General features: G+C 38.0%; 1 protein-coding gene across 3 annotated transcripts in view; it reads right to left on the minus strand.

The window, feature by feature from the left end:
- The window catches only part of dusp27 (dual specificity phosphatase 27), an 89,136-nt gene extending 84,578 nt beyond the window's left edge, over positions 1-4,558 (minus strand). For all 3 annotated transcript variants that reach the window (XM_057829809.1, XM_057829808.1, XM_057829807.1), the window contains exon 1: positions 4,422-4,558. The gene's annotated coding sequence lies outside the window, so the exon portion shown is untranslated. The remainder of the gene's footprint in view (positions 1-4,421) is intronic.
- Between the last annotated feature and the right edge of the window lie 9,516 nt (positions 4,559-14,074).

The raw sequence follows: 14,074 nt of genomic DNA on the forward strand, positions 1-14,074 counted from the left end.
TAAGGGAAAAACATTCATTTCACATTTCACACTACTTGTGTGTGGAGAAGCTTCCTGTATTTTGTCTGCTTTTATTGTTACCCATCATGGGCACTCAATTCGTCCCTCCCTGTCCAAAAAGATTGGACATCTAGCCTTGTCAATAGCAGAGAAAAATGATCATTCACAGTCAGTAATCCCAGTTAATCCCAGTCAGTGAGTTAATAGTCAATTTTCTCTTACTTATAAAAAAAAAAAAAAAGGGGGGGGGGGATTACAGTTGTAGTTTTTTTTGTACATTTTTTTAAATTTAAAAGGGAAAACAACTGTAAATATATTCTTTTTACATATTTATTTTAGAAACTGCTTAAATAAAACGATAAAATGGCAATATTCTTTTTATTTAAAATGTTTGTTCACCTGTAATTTTTTCAAACTAAAAAAGTGTTTGGTTTTATCTTCAAACCATAGCTTCGATTTATAAAAAAAAAAAAAAAAACACTTTATTTTTGTTAAAAACAAAATAAGAATAATAATAATCATTAAAAAAATATGTATGTTATTAATTGTATTGTATTTATTATTTGGTAATTTTATTGGTGCTCATAACCTGCAGAATGTATTTCTGTTTTTAGTCATTTAAATTTGATTAAGATTGTTTTGTATTATTTATTAATAGTGTTTATTCCTGCCTGAAAATATTAAAATATATAAATATGATGATTAAAAATGGGGGGGGGGGGGGGGTGAAATAATAATAAATAATAAAGTTGAAAATAACGATTAAAAATATATGTAATTACAATTGAGACCTGTCGTTCATTACATTTTGAGTCATGTCCATGCCAGGTCTTTTTGAGCCTAAGATTTTTTTTCAATTATCAAAATAATCACTTGTCCGAGAGAGGATTAAATAAAAATTTCCATTTCGTTTCCATTTCATTCGTTTATTTCAGGCCATGATTCCTTGTCAAGACAGCAAATATATACAGCTCATATAATCATGTGACAAAAAAGAGCAGCAAAACTAAGTAACATTGCAACATCAACAAAATGCCTGAAAAGGAGTGGGAAGAAGAAAATTTATTTAATCCCACCCCTATTGTCATCTAATTAAGAACAAAAAAACTCTTCCTACTTCCTCCCAAAAATGCAGGCAACCAAAAAATCAGTCCAAACAGTTTTGCACATATACATTTTTGTAACAAATTTTCTCCCTTGTGATGAAGTTACCACAGGAAACACCCAAACCATAGGCGGAGTTTGACTTTTGGGGCAGCGGGGGGGGCACAACATGCTAATGACCCCAAAACCCAGTGTCAGCAATAAAATTAACTTACAAGAATATTTAAAATAATAAGTTGACAATGAGCCTTTTTTGTTTCCCGTCATTCATGAATGGAATTCTAAATCAGGCTGCTGAGGCAATACTTTTCGCCAAGATCGTCATCCATTGAATTTGGTACGCCCGCGGGTGTCGTGCCAATGTAGTTACCCCAGTCAAAAATTCTATCCCCTGGGCAGAGCCATATGGAGGTAGATTTGTGTCTTTATTACTCAAGCAAAAAAAAAAGTTGCTTCAATTAAAAAAAAAAAAAAGTTGCTTCCGTCAAAATATATATTTTCAACCAAAAAAAAGTCGCTTCAATCAAAAAAAAAAAAAAAAAAAAAATGTGTTTGAATAAAAAAATACATTTGAAACCCCAAAAACTAAATTAAAAAAAACGCATGTGAAAGCTATTTCTTTCTCTTTCTTTTTTTTTTTTTGTTTTTTTTTTTGATTGAAGTCAAGCTTTTTTTTGATTGAAGCAAGTTTTTGATTGAAGTAATGTTAATTTGTGTTTGGGCCAGATTTTGGCTAGGACATTTTTCTCTTTATTATTCAATCCAAAAAAAAAATAAGTTGCTTCAAAAAATATAGATTTTCAAAAACAAAATTCACTTCAATCAGAAAAAAAATCAATCATAGAAAAAAAGTTTTTGAATGCAAAAAAATATTTGAGATTGAAAAATTTGTATTTGAACACTTAATTTTTCATTGAAAAAGTTTTCTTTGATTGAAGCAATCCTATTTGTGTTTGGGCCATATTATGATTAGGACATTTGTGTCTAAATCATTCAATCCCTAAAAAGTAGCTTCAATCAAATATATATATATAATATATATAATTATATGCAAAGCAAATGACTAAGGTACTCGAAAAATAATTTCTACCCATTTTAAAAATGTTTTTTTGTTCATTTCATTCATTTTAATTACAGCTTAAAAATTAATTAATCGTAAGTAATCGCAATTCAAACCATCTATAAAATATGCCATAATTTTCTGTAAATTATATACAGTGCCTTGCAAAAGTATTTGGCCCCCTTGAATCTTGCAACCTTTCGCCACATTTCAGGCTTCAAACATAAAGATATGAAATTTAATTTTTTTGTCAAGAATCAACAACAAGTGGGACACAATCGTGAAGTGGAACAACATTTATTGGATAATTTAAACTTTTTTAACAAATAAAAAACTGAAAAGTGGGGCGTGCAATATTATTTGGCCCCTTTACTTTCAGTGCAGCAAACTCACTCCAGAAGTTCAGTGAGGATCTCTGAATGATTCAATGTTGTCCTAAATGACCGATGATGATAAACAGAATCCACCTGTGTGTAATCAAGTCTCCGTATAAATGCACCTGCTCTGTGATAGTCTCAGGGTTCTGTTTAAAGTGCAGAGAGCATTATGAAAACCAAGGAACACACCAGGCAGGTCCGAGATACTGTTGTGGAGAAGTTTAAAGCCGGATTTGGATACAAAAAGATTTCCCAAGCTTTAAACATCTCAAGGAGCACTGTGCAAGCGACTTGCAGCTGTAATTGGAGCAAAAGGTGGCGCTACAAAGTATTCACGCAAGGGGGCCGAATAATATTGCACGCCCCACTTTTCAGTTTATTTGTTAAAAAAGTTTAAATTATCCAATAAATTTTGTTCCACTTCACGACTGTGTCCCACTTGTTCTTGATTCTTGACAAAAAAATAAAATTTTATATCTTTATGTTTGAAGCCTGAAATGTGGCGAAAGGTTGCAAGGTTCAAGGGGGCCGAATACTTTTGCAAGGCACTGTATATATTCTGTAAAATAAATTGTTGGAATGGAAAGATAAGACACAAGATGGATATATACATTCAACATACGGTACATAAGGACTGTAGTGGGCATTTCACTCTACTGTCATTTAAATCTGTCTACGCTGTCCTCACTCCGAAGCGTCTACTTTTTCCAAAGCTAGACAGCTAGTGAACGATGCCATAATAATCAGACTCCTTTCTTTTTCATCGGATTTATTAATAAAATGGCCTCAAACCATTGTCCTCTTCAGACAGTCGTAAAACTACAAAAAAAAAAAAGTACACAAGCATTGCATTACCAACAACGTTAGCTTAGCACGCTATACAGGTTCATTAAACATAAACAAAAGCGTCTCACACAAAAAATATAACATTTCGCTTACTAACATAATATGTACATTATTTACAACAACCATACTTATGGACAAATCTTGTCCAAGGATCATATAAGCACAACATTACAAAGTAGGCGTCAGCCCGAGATGTCGAGCAGCCATATTGAACTGGCAAGACAACAATAAACCATGTCGCAAAGCGACCACAAGAGTTCGCTGTTAGACAGCACAAAAAGCTGTAAAACTTACCAAAAGGCAGAATACTGTCTGAGCGGGACATGTACGTTAATTGCGTCAAATATTTTAACGTGATTAATTTTAAAAATTAATTACCGCGCGTTTACGTGATAATTTTGACAGCCCTAATATATATATATATATATATATATATATATATTAATATTATATAGGAAAGTCAATTACATGCAATGACACTTTTCGGCCATTCTTAAAATCCGTTTATGACCCAAACCAAAACCAATTTCATACCAACATGGTAAATGAAAGTAAAACCATACCAATAATGGTAAAGGCCACACACACAGAACAACAAATAATAAATGGCAACAATAACTATACCAACAACGGTCAGGGACAATACACCAGCAATGGTAACCAGCACTCATACCAAGACAATTTATTTAATTTAAAATGCATAATTGTTTTTAAAAATAACTAATGAGAATCACTGAGAGGACAACAAGAAGGCAGAAAGTGGGGCTAAAAACCTCAAAGACACACAAAAAAATTAAGTAGACTTGCTCTCAGCATCGTATATATTTTTAATGAACTATGTTAATTTTGTTCATAATCCATGTGAGAAAACAAACGGATTAAGCAGCGAGTCATTTAAATAAACAAAGCAATAGTAATTTATTATCCTCAATCGAATCAAGTTATTTGTTGCAGCTGCACAACAAAGTAACGATCGTCTTGTAAACAAGCTTTTTTTTACTAGGTTTCACAGGAAACCAATGGAGTGGACTCACCTTTCCGTGTAGAACTACTGGCAAGGCGCCTGTTGCGTCTTTACAGGTAGAGATTTACTGAGATTCCTCAGGTCCCTCCGTTCGTTTCCCTGCTGGCGGAGCAGCAACGCGACTGTTTGGCTCAACTCAAGTCCCAGAGGGGCGAATAGAGCGCGCGCATCTGATTAGCCGCTCTTGGCGTGCGCGTGAGCTTGAGGGCGTGTTCAGTAACCCGCGCTTGGTTCCACTGGAAGTGGCTTGGGATCCGGCGCCAATGCCCTTTCTGTGTGAGTCCAGTGGCGCTCCTAGCCATAAACGGATTTTTTTTTTTTGGGGGGGGGGAGTTTGGGGGGGGGGCTCCCTGGTGGCCGAAACATGTCAGTGCATGTAATTTCCTATACAGTGGGGCAAATAAGTATTTAGTCAATCACTAATTGTGCATGTTTTCCCACTTGAAAATAATAGAGAGGCCTGTAATTGTCAACATGGGTAAACCTCAACCATGAGAGACAGTATAAGAAAGAAGAAAAAAAACTGAAAATCACATTGTTTGATTTTTAAAGAATTTATTTGCAAATCATGGTGGAAAATGAGTATTTGGTCAATACCAAAAGTTCATCTCAATACTTTGTTATGTACCCTTTGTTGGCAATAACGGAAGCCAAAAGTTTTCTGTAACTCTTCACAAGCTTTTCACACACTGTTGCTGGTATTTTGGCCCATTACTCCATGCAGATCTGCTCTAGAGCAGCGATGTTTTGGAGCTGTCGTTGGGCAACACGAACTTTCAACACCCTCCGCAGATTTTCTATGGGGTTGAGATCTGGAGACTGGCGTGGTCACTCCAGGACCTTGAAATGCTTCTTACCTTCGTAAGAAGCATTCCTTTGTTGCCCTGGCTGTGTGTTTGGGATCATTGTCATGCTGAAAGACCCAGGTACGGCTCATCTTCAATGCCCTTGTTGATGGGAGATTTTCACTCAAAATCTCTCGATACATGGCCCCATTCATTCTTTCCTTTACACAGATCAGTTGTCCTGGTCTCTTTGCAGAAAAACAGCCCCAAAGCATGATGTTTCCACCCCCATGCTTCACAGTGAGTATGGTGTTCTTCAGATGCAATTCAGCATTCTTCCCCCTAAAACACGAGAACCTGTGTTTCTACCAAAAAGTTCTATTTTGGTTTCATCTGACCATAACACATTCTTCCATTCCTCTTCTGGATCATCCAAATGCTCTCTAGCGAACCGCAGACGGGCCTAGACGTGTACTGGCTTCAGCAGGGGGACACCTCTGGCAGTGCAGGATTTGAGTCCCCGGCGGCGCATTGTGTTACTGATAGTAGCCTTTGTTACTGTGGTCCCAGCACTCTGTAGGTCATTCACTAGGTCCCCCCGTGTGGTTATGGGATTTTTGCTCACCGTTCTTGTTATAATTTTGACGCCACGCGGTGAGATCTTGCATGGAGTCCCAGATCGAGGGAGAAGTGACTTTTTTTAATTGAAAATATATATTTTGACTGAACTTTTTTTTGATTGAAGCAACTTTTTTTTTTTGGATCGAATAATGAAGACACAAATATACCTCCATATGGCAATTTTTGACTGCGGTAACTACATGAATGATGGGAAACCCCCCCCCCCCAAAAAAAGACATTATTATAAATATTCTTGTTATTTTTTTGCCGACACTGCGTTTCGGGGTCATCAACATGCTGTGCACCCCACCCCCCAAAAGTCAAACTCCACCTATGTTCCTAGCCGACATTGTGCTCTGGGCAACAATACGCTTGGTGCCACCCACCCCCCCAAAAAAATCACCAAAAAATTACATGATATTTTATACATTTGTATTTATTTAATAAATTATACATTTCTGAACACTAGCATACAAGGAAGTGCACAACAATATGTTCGAGAGAATATTAATTCAACATCAAAAACATTAATAAAATATTGTCGTAATAATAAAGTGTACAGTGGGGGAAATAAGTATTTAGTCAACCACCAATTGTGCAAGTTCTCCTACTTGAAAAGATTAGACAGGCCTGTAATTGTCAACATGGATAAACCTCAACCATGAGAGACAGAATGTGGAAAAAAAAACTGTAAATCACAGCTTGATTTTTAAAGAATTTATTTCCAAATTAGAGTGGAAAATAAGTATTTGGTCACCTACAAACAAGCAAGATTTCTGGCTGTCAAAGAGGTCTAACTTCTTCTAACGAGGTCTAACGAGGCTCCACTCATTACCTGTATTAATGGCGCCTGTTTTAACTCATCGGTACAAAAGACACCTGTCCACAATGTCAGTCAGTCACACTCCAAACTCCACCATGGCCAAGACCAAAACGCGGGCAGGTGGTGTGGACCCAAATGCAGGGAAACAAAAGGCAGCCGGTTGTCATAATTTTCAGCATGTGCTGCTTTACAAACGGCGCCCTATAGTTTCCCGTGTCTGTAAATAAAGCAGGGTCTCTAAATATAGGCATATTTGAAAGCAATAATAGCATTATGTTTGAAAATGAAGGAAAACATAACATTGATTCAGCGTTGTTCCAATATCATTAATCCAAATGATGTTTAGGTTTTGTAAGGATTTCAAGTTTGAAACAACTTTAATTGAGGGTGCAAAAGTGATGACGAATCAACGTCGGGTGTCAATGTTGATTCAACGATATAAGATTGACAGCGGAATGTTGATTCAACATCTTTTCAACGTTGGTCTGCTATCCGGGCAGCTTCCATCACATTCCCAAAACATTCGATGCTAAAAGTGTTTAATTTAAAAGGAGCCATCACAAAACGAAACGTCTTTTTGTGCATCCCGCGTATTTGAATGTCAGCTGTACATGCGCTTGTTTGACTCTTCAACCGTGTGAAATAAAGTTATCCGAACATCAAACCCAGTTTAAATTATTCCAGCAAAAATATGAAAAGAAAGCAAAATGTCTATTGCATCACAGCCATGAGCGAAATGGCACTTAGGGTGACTCAGATATATTAAACTTTAACCACAACAAAGGAGATTAAGAGTTTTGAAATGGTCGGTGCTCATGTTACACTAACTATGCAAAAGATTTAATATAATCCCCTTCTTGCAGATTAGAAGAGGGAAAATCATGAGAAGCCTGAAATAGCAATGGGTGTAGGTTTTGGTTATGCTTACATTATATGACTCATAAGAGTTGTTTTGTTTAATATTTTCACTCATTCGGTCATCTGATAATTCCAGAAAAAAGAATGACAGTACACAAAACCCCTATATTGCTCGGTCTAAATATAAGTACAGTGAAGAAAATAAGTATTTGATCACCCTGCTACTTTGCAAGTTCTTCTACTTAGAAATCATGGAGGGGTTTGAATTTTCCATCGTAGGTTCATGTCCACTGTGAGAGAGATAATCTAAAAAGAAAAATCCAGAAATCACAATGTATGATTTTTTTCATGATTTATTTGTGTGATACAGCTGCAAATAAGAATTTGAACACCTGAGAAAACTAATGTTAATATTTGGTACAGTTTGTTTGCAATTACAGGGGTCAAACGTTTCCTGTAGTTTTTCACCAGGTTTGAACACACTGCACGAGGGATCTTGGCCCACCCATCAGTCAGGCTGAGAAATATGGACTATGAGCTCCCTTCAAAGGATTTCTATTAGGTTTAGGTCTGGAGGCTGGGCCATGCTAGAACCTTGTTATACTTCTTACGGAGCAACTCCTTGGTTATCCTGGCAGTGACTTTCGGGTCATTGCCATGTTGAAAGACCCAGGCACGATCCATCTTCAATGCTCTGACTGGAGGAAGGAGGTTGTTCCCCAAAATCTCACAATACAGGGCCTCAGTCATCCTCTCTTTAATAGAGTCCACTCGTCCTGTCCTATGCGCAGAAAAACGCCCCCAAAGCATGATGCTACCACCCCCATGCTTCACAGTCGAGATGGTGTTCTAGAGATTGTACTTATCTTTACATGTGCATGTTTAAGCAGGAGAACCTTCCATGCCATGGATGATTTCAAACCATGACGTCTTAGTATGTTAACAACAGTAACCTTGGAAACGGTGGTCCCGGCTCTTTTCAGGTCATTGACCAACTCCTGTCATGTAGTTCTGGGCTGATTCCTCACCTTTCTTTGGATCATTGAGACCCCACGGATCTCTTACATGGGGCTCCACTCCGACTGAGATTGACCGTCATGTTTAACTTATTCCATTTTCGAAGGATTGCTCCAACAGTGGACCTTTTTTTTTTTTTTTTTTTTTTACCAAGCTGCTTGGCAAATGCTCCATAGCCCTTTGCAGCCTTATGGAGGTGAACAATTTTGTCCTTGGTGTCTTTGGACAGCTGTTTGGTCTTGACCATGTTACAAGTTTGAGTTTTACTGATTGTATGGAGTGGACAGGTGTCTTTATGCTGCTATCAACCTCAAACAAGTGCATCTGATTCAGAATAATTACATGGAGTGGAGGTGGACTTTAAATAGGCAGACTAACAGGTCTTTCAGGGTCAGAATTCTAGCTGATAGACAGGTGTTCAAATACTTATTTGCAGCTGTATCACACAAAAAAAAAAGTTTAAAAATCATGCATTGTGATTTCTGGATTTTTCTTTTTTGATTATCTCTCTAACAGTGGACATGCACCTACGATGAAAATTTCAGACTCCACCACAACTTCTAAGAGGGAGAACTTGCACAACAGCAGAATGTTCAAATACTTATTTTCTTCACTGTATATATGGATGAGAAAAGACACCTTGCATTGCTCACTAGTTCATGGATATCAATAGACCAGGGGTGTCAAACTCATCTTTGTCGAGGTGCAAATCGAATTTATGGCTTCCTTCGGAGGGCCATTATGTCTGCCAACAAGGGCTGCCACAATTAATTGACTAATTAACAACAAATTGATGATCAAATGAATCAAGAACTATATTGAATGCCGATGAATCAGTTAGAGCAGTGGTCCCCAACCACCGGGTGGCGGACCGGTACCACTCCGTGGTGCACTTGCTCCCGAGCCGCCGAGAAATAAGTAATTTATTAACGACTGCAATCTGGCCTGTGGCTCTTGACACATCAATATTCCTGTCTACTCTGTAGACTAATCCAAGTAAAGATTTGTATAGGTTAGGGTGACCATATTTTGATTTCCAAAAAAGAGGACACTCAGCCCGGCCTCAAGATACTTTACTTGATTTTACTCGAAGTTCACTCAAAGATGCCTATATCACTTTAATATATTTAAAGTGTGCCCCCTCACTCTGGATGGAAAAATGCAGTTTGAAATAATAATAATAATGATAATATATATAGAATGCAGACCCATGGAAATGTAGTCCAGTCAATACACATACACACAGTAGGCTATGAGCCAATTAAACATTTTTATAAATTACTATTCCGACAATTGTCCTTGAAAAATTGTTATTCCCATTCAATTGATATTCTCATTCAATGTTCTAGATTGCACACAAACAATAACCGAAATAATGGTAACGGTAATGCCTCATGATAGGGGTAAACTGCCAACAAAAACAAGAAGAACTACTCCTTCCCTCCCTGCTATTAGGAGCCATGTCATCGCAGGCAGGCGCTGCCACCCAGCGGCCAGAGGGATTCTCTTCAAATTGGTCCCGTGAAAAATCATAAAAACCGGACATTTTTATGAATCTTTAAAACCTGCCCGGACGACGAGGATACTACGTGAAAGTAGGATTTGTCCGGGCAAAAGAGGACGTTTGGTCACCCTAGTATAGGTCGCCATCTAGTGGTTGGCCGCAACTACTAGGGTGTTTGCACACCTGTGGCAGCCCAGCGTCAGTCAATGTAAACAGTAACTTTAGCTGCTATTGGCTGTGTGCTGCAGGCGTCGACGTCTTTGGACAGCTTTTTCACGGGGAACAGGCCACCTGCTGGGCCAGAAGAGGAGCCTGCGACCAAGTCCATTCTGCATACTATGTGGCTAAAAGCTAGCAAACGAGGCAACAAAACCGAATGCACTGAGAGCATCATCCATCATGGCGAACCATATTGCTAACGCTAAGAAACCTTTCACAATTGGAGAAGAACTGTCATGCTTGCAACCACGGATATTTGCAGACAAATTTGAGGAGAGGCTACTGAAAAAAAAAAGCTTGATTCAATGTATGGTGAGTGTCATTTTCCCTGCACTTAATATTCGTTTTTAGCTTCAATGTGTTATTTTATATTAACTGTCATTTTCTGCCAAACATTGCGGGTCTGGGAAAAAAAGGCCCACATTACACCGGTCCGTGGTGCAAAAAAGGTTGGGAACCACTGATTTAAAGACATGGTTGATCTAAAAATTGTCCAAATCATCTTTTTTTTATAGCCTCTTAATTCATTATCTGCCATTCAGGGTGACGTCCATGACCAATCCATTTAAACTGGAAGGGCCCTCTGGTCCCAGTTCAAATGGATTAGACGTCTACGAGTGACATACAAATTTAAATTCTCAACAGGGGGATGATTGAACGCCACATGATTGGACATCTAGTATCGTCAAAGGTACTGAAAGAGTTCATTGCGAATTGTTGCTTATAATTTTCATTTTTTTAAGTTTATTTTATTTAAATGAAAAAGGGGAACAGTATTTTTTTATTTTGTTTTTGTCATTCGAAGGTGAAAAATAGAAAAAAAGTGAAAAAACGAAATGTTCTCTTTTGTTATTTACATTTTTTAGGTTTGTATTTAACTAAAAAAGGGGAAAGCAGTGAATAATTCTCTATTTTTTCCATTTTTAAAAAAATCGAAATATGTTAAAAGGAAACAAACAGTAAACAACAGTAAAAAAAAAAATTGTTTGCGTAAGTGTTATTTTATTTTGACTAAATTCTTGTGATTTTGTCCAAAGTATGGCTTTTCCTTTGACGTGTGATAACTAAGTCTTTAATTAATATTTTTTCACTTTCAACCACTCAAAAATGGTCATTGGCATGAGACTTATCTACACATATATAGTTTTTATTTTTTTATATATTTTTAACGCCCCCTATGGACACTAATAGCAGTATTATTCTAATAGCAAAACTAACTCTGCTGTGTATACATCAGAGGTTGCGCTAGACATTTTCGTTGTCTGTCATTTTGACTGACAGGGTCATAAAAATCCGGTCATAATCTATTTTTACCCGTCCCTTAAATTTTTAAAATGAAAATGATGACATATTCAATAGTATTTAGTTTTCATTCATTTTTAATTAATATTGTAACGCTTGCTTGGCGGCGAAAAATTAGACACGGAAGTCGTGGTATTTTTCTCCCTCTTTTTACTCTGCTTACCACCAACAACACCAACAAAACAACAACTCCGGCCCATCAGAAAAAGAGGCAACTATATAGACCCCAATCACCAACGTCACACAATGATCTTAATTGTGGTTGTCAGCCCAAAATCTTCTAAATATATATTAAATGCATCTTACCAGATATAAAATGACTACTACATAGTCTGTGGTGATCGTTTGGTGCCCAGATTTCTTGTCGAATTACAGCAGTCCATCTTGCTCTCCTCTTCGGGTCTCTCAGAATACGGTAGAACTTCAAGTCTCTCCACCTATCTTCTCTGTTACTGCAACCAACCGCCACACACGCCTTCACCATTTTGATTATTAATGTTAACTAGCAGAAAAACACGCCGTAATAGGAGGCATGTACGTAGCGGTAATGTGTAAACACGACGAGTTGACACACAATATGGCGGCTCCAGTCAGGGGGGCGGAGTTGTGACGTCATGTGATTGAGGTCTATACACAGGCGGCAATCTAGTCCACCAATTGGATGACGCGCTGGCACACCGGGTGCACCAATAAGAACCTCGCGTTGATGTGTCAATCACGGTGCCGCCGCCAGACCCCGGTGACGCTACAATATTCCGAGAGAATAGCCAACGACGTCATGCATTAAGAGAGACAATAGCTAATTAATATGCTCACTCGCCACCCTGTGGTCTGGGGTGTGAATTGCAGCCTGTCAAAATGACAGACGGACTTCAGTTTTTTCCGTCACTGTTTAGAAAAAACGGTCAACGACGGAAAATATTCGGTTAACGCGACCCCTGGTATACATACATATATATATATATAAATAAAAGTCTAATTTGAATATTTCATATGACATAGTTAGAGGCCCAAATAAGGCCATAAGTCATAACAACAAAATTTCTTTGCAAGCAAACTCATGTTTTGGCCTTTGGCGCCCCCTAGTGACTTTTGGGTGTTAAGACTCTCAACACACAAATTCCTCTATTTCCATGTTTTTGACTCACCAAAGAAGCGATTGCATCAGTAATCACAGAAAATTGCATTATAACATATCAGGTTTACAGCATATCAAAAGCTATGATTTATAATGGGAGTCAATGAGCCAGAACATGGCATTATTACAAGAATTTAGTGCGAATCTCCCCAACCTGTTTGCAATAATTTAGAAATTGCAGCATGGTGCCATTTTGATCTTTACATGTTTTTACTATACAGGGGAAATATTAGCTCCCGAGTGTAATTTTTCCAATGCTTTTTCTTTGATGAAACACAGAAAAAAAACTATTAAAAAAAAAAAAAAAAAAAGCCAGAATATGGACAAATAACACCAACGGGTTTAAAAACATCTTGACCACTCCTTGATGTCTGCGATTTCTGCATCACGACCCTTGTTATATTACCATGTTTCACCCATAAAATCCCCCCCAAAACCCAGCTGTGGCCATTCACATCTGGCACTTGACACTCAATGATACATGCTACATGGAGTTTTTGGATCGAAACAAGGTAAGTACGCAATAATATCTCATTAAAATCATGGCGTCTTTATTTATGGTCTTGCGTGCTCTCACCTCCAGTTGGGGTTTTGCTGTTGATTTTTTTTTTTTAATGCCCTTCTGTTCAAAATACTCTCTGATCTCTGCAATCCTGGGGATTACATACATTTTATTTGAATTCTGTTTTAGCAGGAAACATGAAGTCAGCAAACATGATGAAATTTTGTAAACCACACAAAATGATGTGGGTAATCTGTCCCCTGGACCTTGAGTTTGACCAGTGTGCAATTGACAAACTACGAGGGCGTGTTAGGGCCAAATAAAGAGAAAAATTAAAGGACTACGATATTAAGTCGTTCTGTTACTACGGGGGGGAAAAAAGTCGTAACATAACTAAGGGATAATATATGGCACCTGTTTTAACTCATTATCGGTATGAAAGACACCTGTCCACAAGCTCAGTCAGTCACACTCCAAAATCCACTATGGCCAAAACCAAAGAGCTGTGGAAGGACACCAGAGACAAAATTGTAGACCTGCACCAGGCTGGGAAGACTGAATCTGCAATAGGTAAAACGCTTGGTGTAACGAAATCAGCTGTAAGAGCAATTATTGGAAAATGGAAGACAAACAAGACCACTGATAATCTCCCTCGATCTGGGGCTCCATGCAAGATCTCACCCCGTGGTGTCAAAATGATAACAAGAACAGTGAGCAAAAATCCCAGAACCACACAGGGGGACCTAGTGAATGACCTACTGACAGCTGGGACCACAGTAACAAAGGCTACTATCAGTAACACAATGCGCTGCCAGGGACTCAAATCCTGCACTGCCAGACGTGTCCCCCTGCTGAAGCCAGTACACGTCCAGGCCCGTCTGCGGTTTGCTAGAG

Source organism: Corythoichthys intestinalis, chromosome 2, assembly GCF_030265065.1.
Source record: "Corythoichthys intestinalis isolate RoL2023-P3 chromosome 2, ASM3026506v1, whole genome shotgun sequence".
NCBI lineage: Eukaryota > Metazoa > Chordata > Actinopteri > Syngnathiformes > Syngnathidae > Corythoichthys > Corythoichthys intestinalis.